This window comes from Bactrocera oleae, chromosome X (genome assembly GCF_042242935.1).
Source record: "Bactrocera oleae isolate idBacOlea1 chromosome X, idBacOlea1, whole genome shotgun sequence".
Lineage (NCBI taxonomy): Eukaryota > Metazoa > Arthropoda > Insecta > Diptera > Tephritidae > Bactrocera > Bactrocera oleae.
The window spans coordinates 18,744,958-18,757,382 of NC_091541.1; the positions used below are offsets into that span (position 1 = coordinate 18,744,958).

At 38.0% G+C, this 12,425-nt stretch overlaps 1 pseudogene; it reads right to left on the bottom strand.

The window, feature by feature from the left end:
- Positions 1-815: 815 nt before the first annotated feature.
- On the bottom strand, positions 816-1,328 carry LOC138857970 (craniofacial development protein 2-like; annotated as a pseudogene).
- Between the last annotated feature and the right edge of the window lie 11,097 nt (positions 1,329-12,425).

The following is a 12,425-nucleotide window of genomic DNA, read 5'->3' on the forward strand; positions in this document are numbered from 1 at the left end:
CCACACTGATAAGGTCTAATCAGTTTGTTGACGGCGAGCTTCAGCCTTTCACACACTACGCTCGATAGGACCTTAAATGCGACATTAAGTAGGCTTATCCCATGGTAATTGACGCAGATTGTAGGGTCCCCCTTTTTGTGGATTGGGCAGAGCACACTTAGGTTCCAATCGTCGGGCTAGCTTTCAGCCGACCATATTCTACAAAGAATCTGATGTATGAAACTTGTCAGTTCTTCGCCGCCGTATTTAAATATCTCGACCGGTAGTCCATCGGCCCTAGCCCCTTTCTTGTTCTTCAGGCGGGTAATTGCTGTTCGAACTTCTTCATAGTCGGGCAATGAAACATCTTTTCTATCGTCATCGATTGGGGAATCGGGTTGTCCATCTCCAGATATTACACTTTCACTGCCGTTTAGCAGGCTGAGAAAGTGTTTCTTCCATAACTTCAATATGCTCTGGACATTAGCTACTAGATCACCTATTTGGGTTTTAAAAGAGTATGCTCCGGTTTTCAAACCTTCCGTTAGTCCCCGCATATTTTCGTAGAATTTTCTAACATTACATATATCTCAAGCTCTTCATATTCACGCATTTCGGACCCTTTCTTTTCTTTGTCTACATATTCGTCTTGCTTTCCTCTTTAACTCTATCCTACTCCGCTCGTGATGTGGTCGATCGCAACATTGGGAGGACAGCCTTTCTCTCTACTGCGTCACGACAGTCCTCATCGTACTAGCTTTTGTTTCGACCTTTCCAAACCAATTGTTTCGCGTGCTGCTATACGTAAGATGCTTGAAATGGGTCCCACAGTTCCCTTATAACGAGTTGCTGATGAGTGCTCTCAGAGAGCAGGAGTGAAAGTCAAATAAAAAACCGTTTAGCTGTATGTTGTGATTGTAGCTTCTCAACGTCAAACCATCCTTATGTTTGTTGACGGGCGTACTTTGCTACACAGAGACACGTCAATAACACTGGAGACATGTCATCTAACTATCACAACAGGAACAATCTGGTTTTGAACTTTTCGATTCGGAGACAGCCAAGTAGCTTGGAGAATTTTCTTGGCCAGCAATCTAGTACTACAGACAACTATATTTTGGGGTGCGACGAAGCCGATCAGTCTCAGTCAATTTGAAGAAGTTTCGCCATGGAGGCCAAATTTTCCGACTGTTGTACCAAAGATACCCACCCACCCTGGCGGTAAAATCGCCAAGCACAATTTTAACATCGTAGCGGGGGCAGTTATCATAAGCGCGCTCCTGACGCTCATAAAAGACATCTTTGGTCATATCGTAGTTCTCTTCCGTAGGGCCCTGAGCGAAAATCATATTATGTTGGAAAATTTTACTCTGATGCGGATTGGTAAACAAAAAGCATTGAAGTTGTGATCAGTTATTAATTTTTTAAGAGCAGGTGCACACAGCGAGAGTAATTCACAACAAAAACGAAATTCAAAGCGAACAGGCGATTTATTACGTATACGAATTAACATTTTTTAGTAGATTTTGATGTTAGGGATATTTATTTTATAATACAAAATCAACAAGAACAAACGTGTGTTGTAGTTATTCTTAAATCGATACTTTAGTTTACCCTATATTTTATGCATTTTATTTGCGTTTTAATATATTTACATAAAGTTTTAGTTGCGTTTTCCCCTGATTCCCTCATCCATTTCTTTTTCAGTGTATTTGTGTATCTTAAGGTATTTTAACGTCATCTTTTTCATTCAAAATCAAATTTGCCTTACAAAGCCGCTGCTTTGCCCAGTTGTTGTGCTGTATTTTTGTGTTTATCAATAGTCCTGACATATGTATCTGCCAATATTACGGGAACTGATAAAGATTTAATACTCAGAGCTTCAACTTTGTTGAAAACCCTAACTTGGTGTCAGCCTTTTCTTTTACGACGACATCAACCATCTGAGCGGGGGTACCTTCCCAATTTAAGAAATGGACATACCAGGTACATGGCCCGATTTGAAGATCTTCAGAACACTAACTAGTGAACAAGACACAGATTTATCCCGCAAACCCATGATCAACAGAGCGATATCGACAAACTATCGAGACAATAAGCGAAGATGAGCACGAAAAGGAAATAAATAAATAAATGAATACTTGCAGGTGTTGGCAAAACTTTATACTAATAAATATTGGGAAAGAATTCAACATTCATTATTTGACGAAATACTAAATGGATTACAATCAAATTTGGTATTTCAAAGTATATTAAATTAAGTTAAACTAATAGGTCATATACTCACTTAGTTTTATTGTTATAATTTAGTTCGCATCAGCTAAAATAATATTAAAAACATCTTCAAATGAGATATTTGTAATACTTACTATAAACTCAACCGAAGAGGCTAAATTCAATATACCGAGATGATGTTGAAAACGTCAACCAGACAATAGGAATTCAATATATTAGGCATATGAGGTTTATACCAAGGCTTACACCAAATCCTTACATATTCTGCGCCAAATCATTAATATAATTTTAAAAAAAACTTGTTCACTTAATTTCAAAGGATTTTCTCTGAATTCCAATTATATATCTCATAGATTGAATGATAATTTCGGTAAAAATTCAACCATGGACACTGGGATCCACATCTTCGGTATATGGGGCTTAAACAGTTATGGCCCGATTTTGATAATTTTTAGACTTGAAATGGCATATTTTAAAAGCACCCTTTTGCAAAATGTTATTTAAATACTAGCAAACCCGGCGAACAAAGCGGATGGTTTCCCAACTCGTGAACTCGCAACGTATAACTGCCCATGTGAAAAACAATGATTTTCTAAATTTATCCCTCAAACACCAAGCGATTGGCCTCGCGACTTGTTAATTGTCATTGCGAACGTAAGGCGAACTGGAAATTGCAATCGTTTGAAGTCAAACGGAAGATCAGTCAGAATCATTAGTATTCGAGGAATATATACATTTTCACCTGCGTACCTTCCGTTAATAATGGTTGCCTCAATCAAATTCGACATAAGTCTTTTTACCGAAAGTCGAGTACCGTTGCAAAGTCGCGGTGGATTTAAATTACGCAATATCATAATAACTGTACCAACTTTGAGTTGCAAGTTATGTGGTGGAAATTATGGTAACTCCAGAGAGTTCAAAAACTCCGTTGGATAATTTACTACATCATCGGGATTTGTTATGGAATCAACGGATTTGTATGTCACCAAATTGCCAGCAATTTTTGATTGAATGGTGTAATTCAGTGCATGTACATCATTATTCTTTGCGGCAAGAATTGCTCGTTGACTAAACCAAGCATAATTCTGATAATTCTCACTAATGTTTGAGAAAACATTTTCAATAAGAGCTAATTGAGAGTCTACAACTCGGCAAAAGTCGTTGGTAAGAGTAATTTATCCAGACGTCGTATCAACTGGGACTTTTCCATTTCCAACAGCTAACAATTGTTTGGAAAATTGTGCAGCACTTTGATCATTTCGAAGTTGAACTCTCATATTAGTGGTAAGCGATAATGTTTTAACATTATTCCATAAAAGTGATGCCTTCAGGCAAGCATTCAATTCATCTGCAGGCGTTTCACGTGGAATTACTGGCAACGTCTACCTAAAATTGCCTGCCAACAATAATTGCAGCAACATCATTAATGGTGGGTGCATTGAATCTTCGCACATGTTTACCTGTTGGGGTACAATCCGTTCTTATGACAAATTTGTGCGTATCCGATGGCATTCGTTTCAATGCTGTTTTGAACATATTAACCACAGCATTATTAGCGTGAAAAAATGCTTGCAACTGTTCAATAATTCGTCTCTTTAACTGTTGTGTTCCCTGTATATTGCACCGCTCATTCAGCTGATCCACCATCGACGAAATGAAATATATTTGCAGAAATTCATGCGGTTCATCTGGTGTTGGCACCATTGAACCATGCAAATGATATATTTGTCCTTTTATCTGTAATTGCAAACAATAATTTGTTGAAGAATACGGTGTAACTTCCGATCGTATGATGGTGTAGTGTGTGGTGTATACAAGTATGTAGTTGTTATGTGTTGCAATTCATTGTGTTGGTGTGAGTGATTGGTTATGTGTGTTGTATCTTTTACCTTGCAAGCCGGCATGAAGCCGCCTTCTCGAATGATATTAGCTCCAAAGGAAGTCATGCGAAAGCAGTTATTGTATTCAAGGATGTGTTGAAGAAAATGGCTGGAATCGGGATCACTTCCATCGAACAATGGTTTCAGTGGCTGTGGTGGTGTAAGTAATGGATCCAGTTTGACTTTTCCACTTGCGCAGCACAGTCTAGCCGTTTCTCTTTTGAACATTAACTCATTGTGAATACATTTCTTTGCTATAAACCTCACGGAGCCCGATACATTTCCAACGAATACAAAACCGTGGAAATCATTCATTAGGAAAGATATTCATTAGTGCTAGGATTGTTTACTGGAAAGTAAAGAATTCAGATGGAATTTAAATTTGTGTTACACTTCCCATGCACGATTTCACCCACTGTAACATGGTCATGTCAGGATAATATTACCTACCAAATTTGGCTGAAATCGGTCAAACAGATCCCCATATATGGGGTTTCTCCTAACGGCGGGCGGTGCTACGCCTATTGTCCAATTTTTGTATTTGGCATCTACATATATATAAAGAAATGTATCGCAGTGAATACAACAAAAATACTAAGGCTTGTCATATTGTAAAAAGTTCAGATTTTGAAGGATACGGATTTAATTTGTTTTAAAGTTTATGTGAATTCTCCGGAAGTACCGGGGTTAGGAGAAAGTTATCGTACTATTGAAATTAATGTAAATACTATATAAGTCAAGAATCTCAGAAGCACGTAGTGTAGCGAATTAAGGCCATTTCACATGAAGTGAGATTATAAATAGGTGACTAATAAAGAACTTGTAGCTGAAAAGTCAACACCATTGCCAAAAATGAATAGTTTTGATGAAAATCAACAAAAACTGTTTAATTCTAAGGTGTGCTAACCTGATGAAACGTAGTGTATATGTGTATATATTCCTCGTATATCGCACCCGACAAACGTTGTATCTTCTTAACTGTGAGTATTGATTTCGAGTTGGTCTTATTATTAAAGATAATACTTGAAACACAAAGGGCATTTTGATTCCCCTTGTACTTCTTATTCAAAGATGACGTGACTCGGTGAGGTGTGTGTAAAACTTTATATTAAACTAGGGAGTATTGCCCTGATTTCATCCATTTTAAGCAGGAAGACGCACTGATATTAGAAAGAGGTTCTTTCTGCATTTCATAAAGTTTATTTTACATATTGAGCTATGGAAACGGTATAAAATAAACCGGAAGTTCGAAAAAGAGTATATTAGGTATATGGGAGCCGAACCCGATTTTACCGATTTTCAGCATAATTGCATGCTGTCATCATAAAAATATTCACCCCGAGTTTGAATCAGCCATATGAACTGGGATTCACATATTTGGTGTCTGGGTCTGGGACTTTAAGAGCTCTGTTTTTGCAAAGTTTTATATATTCACTGTTGCTTGATTTCAATACGGGAAAGTAAAAGAATATGATGGAATTTAAAGTTGTGTTATATAGTAAGTTGGCGTGTTTAAGTTCGATTTCACCCATTTTTACACCTTTCAATAGAAATATCTAGGTAATGTTACATACTTTGGTTGCAATCGGTGGAGTAGGTCCGAAGATATCTGATTCCACCTAAAGGAGAACGGTGCCACGCCCATTGTCAAACTTTGACACCGTCTCTAATAAAGCGCTCCCGTTCTATCCCGGATGTAAAATATTATGTCTCTCACGCATTTAGTTGTGCATTAATTTCACTTTTATTAATTTTTAACAAAACCCATCCCTATATAACGAATTAGGCGGGGTTTACATTTTCACACTCTCGTAAGAGGTGCCAAAGAAGTTTGTTCTGTGTAAGTTATGGTGCTAGAGCTTGAATTGTTTGGACGATATATGCATTAGACCATTAAACTTTTAAAATATTGTATTTTCAAACCACTGGTGCCCCTCCTAAATGCAATTCGTTGCATTAAATAACAGTTTTGTATATTAGTTTGCGGCTTAGTTATAGAACAGTAATAGTTTTCGGTTATTGACGTTTTGTGGGCGTGTCAGTGTTCGAATTCCGCCCATCTACAACGCCAAACTATGTGTACCCAGTTTCAGCAAAATATATCTTTATACCCTGAACAGGGTATATTAATTTTGCCTCGAAGTTTGTAACACCCAGAAGGAAACGTCGGAGACCATATAAAGTATATATATAAATGATCACCGTGACGAGCTGAGTTGATTTAGCCATGTCCGTCTGTCTGTCCGTCCGTCTATCCGTCCGTCTGTATATACGCGAACTAGTCCCTCAGTTTTTGAGATATCGATCTGAAATTTTGCACCTGTCCTTTTCTCACAAAGAAGCTGCTCATTTGTCGGAACCGCCGATATCGGATCACTATAGCATATAGCTGCAATGTAAACTGAACAATCGGAATCAAGTTTTTGTATGGAAAACTTTTTCATTTGACGAGGTATGTTCACAATATTTGGCCTGAGTTTTTGCTAGAAGAAGTAATGCAATCTCCGAAGAAATTGTTCAGATCGGATCACTATAGCATATATCTGCCATACAAACTGAACGATCGGAATCAAGTAATTGCATGGAAAACTTTTTCATTCGACGAAGTATGTTCACAATATTTGGCATGAGTTTTTGCTAAAAGAAGTAATGCAAACTCCGAAGAAATTGTTCAGATCGGATCACTATAGCATATATCTGCCATACAAACTGAACGATCGGAATCAAGTACTTGCATGGAAAACGTTTTCATTTGACGGGGTATGTTCACAATATTTGGCCTGAGTTTTTGCTAGAAGAAGTAATGCAATCTCCGAAGAAATTGTTCAGATCGGATCACTATAGCATATATCTGCCATACAAACTGAACGATCGGAATCAAGTAATTGCATGGAAAACTTTTTCATTCGACGAAGTATGTTCACAATATTTGGCATGAGTTTTTGCTAGAAGAAGTAATGCAATCTCCGAAGAAATTGTTCAGATCAGATCACTATAGCATATATCTGCCATATAAACTGAACGATCGGAATCAAGTGCTTGCATGGAAAACTCTTTCATTTGACGAGGTATGTTCACAATATTTGGCATGAGTTTTTGCTAGAAGAAGTAATGCAATCTCCGAAGAAATTGTTCAGATCGGATCACTATAGCATATATCTGCCATACAAACTGAACGATCGGAATCAAGTGCTTGCATGGAAAACTTTTTCATTTGACGAGGTATGTTCACAATATTTGGCATGAGTTTTTGCTAGAAGAAGTGATGCAATCTCCGAAGAAATTGTTCAGATCGGATCACTATAGCATATATCTGCCATACACGCTGAACGAGCGGAATCAAGTACTTGCATGGAAAACTTTTTCATTCGACGAGATATGTTCACAATATTTGGCATAAGTTTTTGCTAAAAGAAGTAATGCAAACTCCAAAGAAATTTTTCACATCGGATTACTATAGCATATAGCTGCCATATAAACGGAACGATCGGAATCATCAAGATATCGCTACAATTTTCGAACGAATTGTTCATATCACACTACTATATTAAACAGCTATCATAGAAACTGACCGATCAAAATAAATTTTTGTATGGAAGTTTTTAGTATGGGTTATTGCTTAAGATGTGACTTCAATCTTTGAACGAATTGTTAAGATCGGACCACTATAGCATACAGCTGTCAGATTTAACCACTTTACAAATAATATATTATAAACAAATCAGATTACTTAATTATTTATACTGTCTAATTTGAGCTTTCAATAAAAATTATCTTATATCTGCCAAAAACTGTGTTGCTTGTGCCAAAAGTAAGGTGTGACATGTAGCTAATTGAGACAATAAGTTGAAAAATGTGTTAAGAATAGATACATAAGAGTAAGGAGCAAAAATATTATTTAATTAACCATAAAATAAACAAATCCCTAATTATTCAAGATATATTACTATTTATTAATAATAATAGAGAACTATCTAAAGATAATTATTCAGTTTTAAAACCCTAATTAACTGATGGATAGGTACAAACCAAATCTAGGTAGAATAATAGGTAAAAAAACCTCGATAATGCCCCTTTTGTAGTTAACGCCTTAATATTTCAACTAAAATTACTTGATCAAATTTGGCATGGATTATTGGCCACGGTAACAATAAAATATCCTAAGAAATTTTTCTGATCTGACTACTGTATCACATAGTTGCCGTACAAACTGATCGATCTAAATGAATTTGTAAAGTAGAAAATTATGTTAAGAATATATACATAAGAGTAAGGAGCAAAAATATTATTTAATTACCCATAAAATAAATAAATCCCTAATTATTCAAGATATATTATTATTTATTAATAATAATAGAGAACTATCTAGGTTTTAAAACCCTAATTAACTGATGGGTAGGTACAAAACAAAACCTAGGTAGAAGAGTAAATAGGAAGTAAACATAGTTTGCAAGTTAGGTAGAAAGTATAACCTAGGTAAAAAAGAACCTCTACAATGCACTTTCTGTAATTAACATATTAGTATTCTTACGAAAGTTGCTTGATGATACCAAGAAGGGCAAAAGAGTTTACAGATGTGAAGTCGGGCTCTAAAACATTCAATAAATAGGACCCAACGCATCGGATCACTTCAGTTTACGCGAGCAGCTTAAACTTTCAACAACGCAAATAACTTTCAAAATCAACGAAAAAATCCTTTTTTTAAATAATACGCATTCTTTTAATTATATTATTATTACTTAATTTATTAATATTTTAGTATATTTTTTATTTGTATAATATTTTTTAATAATTTTGAAAATGCCAAGAGTATCTAGGCAATCGCAGGAACAAAGACGTCGCAATGATCTGAATCGAAGCCGACGACAATATAGTCAAAATTTGGAAAATAATAGACAAAGGAACGCTGACTATATTGCAGAATTACGCAGCTCAAATTTGGAGTACCGCAATTAAGAGAGAACACGTGATAGTTCTGCACGTTCCACTAGACGACAGAACCTACTTCACAGAGCTGAAGATCAGCAGCGTAATACAGTAGGTCATTCAAATAGACGTTTGAATCCAGAATATAGAGCAGTGGAGCAGGAGCGCAACACAATGGGTCATTCAAACAGGCGCTTGGATCCGGAATATAGAGCAGCGGAGCAGGAGCGCGACACAATAGGACATTCGGTCAGGCGCTTGGATCCGGAATATAGAACTGAAGAGCAGGAACGCAACACCGCGGAACATTTAAATAGGAGAACCAATCCGGAATATAGAGCAGCGGAGCAGGAGCGAAACACAATGGGTCATTCAAACAGGCGCTTGGATCCGGAATATAGAGCAGCGGAGCAGGAGTGCGACACAATAGGACATTCGGTCAGGGGCTTGGATCCGGAATATAAAACTGAAGAGCAGGAACGCAACACCGCGGAACATTTAAATTGGAGAACCAATCCGGAATAAAGAGCAGCGGAGCAGGAGCGCAACACAATGGGTCATTCAAACAGGCGCTTGGATCCGGAATATAGAGCAGCGGAGCAGGAGCGCGACACAATAGGACATTCGGTCAGGCGCTTGGATCCGGAATATAGAACTGAAGAGCAGGAACGCAACACCGCGAAACATTTAAATAGGAGAACCAATCCGGAATATACAGCAGCGGAGCAGGAGCGCAACACAATGGGTCATTCAAACAGGTGCTTGGATCCGGAATATAGAGCAGCGGAGCAGGAGCGCGACACAATGGAACGTTCTGTATGGCGCCAGAATGCAATAATAAGAGAAGAAGAGAGGCAACGAGATGCAGCATTGAGGAGAAGTCGTCGAGAAGATCCAATAAGAAGACGTCGTGAGCAAATTTTAAATTATTCTCAAAGAAGAGTGACCCGCCAGCAAACCAGGCTACAACTAGCAAACGAGCAGGAATCAACGTTGGAAAGAGTACAATTGCATAGATCGAATCCCGCAAATCGTCAGTTAGAAAGCGAGACCCAAACCAGGAGGAATATAAGAAGACGTCGTGAACTTTCTCCTGATGCACAGCTAGAAGAACAAGAACGTCAACGTCGACCTGGCAATATCTTTGATATGTATGCATTGTTGATAAAGAAAGGACCCACTGAAATATGCGTGTGTTGCGGAGGCACTTGGTTCCCTCATCAAGTGAAAAAACTAGAAAAATGTCAGACTTCAACAAAATTTGTGCGCTCAGAAGATGCTAGAAAAGTATTTTATCTGTCATCAAAATTTCCGTCTTCGAACCAAAAGTACAACTTTTGCAACACATGCTATCGTATTGTTAGGAAGGGCAAGATACCAAATATCTGCCTATCGGAAGGATTGGAGTTTCCTGATATTCCGGAATGCCTTCAGGATTTAACGTGTCTAGAAGAAAGACTGATATCACCGAGGATCCCATTTATGTGCATCATCTCCTTAGGATCGACAATGTGCTATTCGTGGAGCAGTGGTGAATATCCCCATTTCAATTGTAGAGACAGTCACCATGCTTCCACGAAGATTTGATAACAGCCATATTATTCAAGTGCACTTGAAACGTCGATTGGAATATGAACAAAATTCTATGACGGAGACAGTGCGACCAGCAAAAATATTGGAGGCACTAAACTATATGCTGGGTACAGAGCTCTACGTCAAGCATAATATCCAAATGTCAAGTGATTGGCTGGGAAATGCTGGAAACGAGGAAGCTGTGCCATTTATTGCGGATCCTGCATATGAGGCAGAAGTAAGAGACCTTCTTAATGCCCGTCAGGAAAATGTACCGCTTGAAATGGACGAGGATTTAAATCCAGGTGGTCAGGAGACTTTAATGGACAATGAACCCGTTGAAAATCGATCCATTGAACGGGTTGCAATGGCACCAGGACAAGGTAGATGCCCAAGAGACGTTACAACCGACGACGATGCTCAGGAATTGTCGTATCCAACGATTTACTGCGGAAAAAAGAGGACAACTACAACAACTTATAGTAAAATTGCACGTTCTGAAATTCGACGCTATGATCGGCGTTGTGTGCGCGTGGACGTGTTCCTGTATATTTATAAGTTCTACGAGTTGGAGCGCATTAAAAATTCAATTTCCATTTGCCTGCATAAAAAGTCTGGATCGAGGAATATAACTGCTGCAAATGTGAGGGATGAAAATTTTGTCAGCAACCTTATCCAGCATGATGAAGGCTATCATGTACTCAAAGGACTTCGATCCTCACCTGCACATTGGGAGGCTGAAAAGAAGAAAGTTTAAGCCATGATCCGCCAGTTTGGTTTGCCAACATTTTTTATCACAATGTCTGCTGCAGAAACAAAATGGCCTGAGTTGTCATATTAAAGAAACTGGTGGATAAAGTAGACATTTCGGAAGAGGAAGCTACTGCTCTATCAAGCTCTGAAAAGGCGAGACTGATAAGGACAGATCCAGTTACATGTTCCAGGTATTTCGACAATCGATTCCGCCAAATGCTAAAATTATTACAAAACGGGCTATTTGGAGAGAATTTAGTAGTCCGTTACTACTACAGAATTGAATTCCAGCATAGGGGATCACCACATTGTCATGGCATGTACTGGCTAAGTAACGCACCACAATTGGAAAGTGATGGAATCACCAACACAAATGATGTTGAAACATTCATCTATCGACACATCACAACCGATGGGGATGATTTGGACTTACTGGAATTCATTCAGTATCAAAAACACAGACATGGTCGAGCTTGCCTAAGAGACCTACATGGAAAACAAGTGTACCGATTCAACATGCCATATCCGCCGATGCCACGGACAGAAATACTTTTCCCTCTGGAGAATGAGGAAGGTATTGAGCAACACAAAGCTCAATTCCAAAAAATACAGGAACTATTAACTCTAACGGATCTCCCAGAGGCAGAAATAATACGGTTGAACTGCTTCGAAAATTTTTTGGCGGATGAGCGAATCAACACTGACTATGAAGGATACAAGCTTGCTCTTCGCTAATCTGTAAAAAAGCCACACATTTTCCTAAAGAGAAAATTTTCAGACAGGCTTCTAAATGCCTATAATAAAAATATCCTTAAATTGCATAGAGCAAATATGGACATTCAATTCATTCTGGACGCATACGCTTGCTGCAGCTATATCATTAATTATATAAATAAATCCAATAGAGGAGTATCAACACTATTGAGACAAGCCATGGAGGAAATAAATGCAGGGAATTTCTCCATTAAAAGAAAACTGCAGCACATCGGAAACAAATTTGTAAATGGATCGGAAATATCGGCTCAAGAAGCAGCTTATAATATTTTGGGCCTGTATCTATCAGAAGCCAGTAATGGGGAA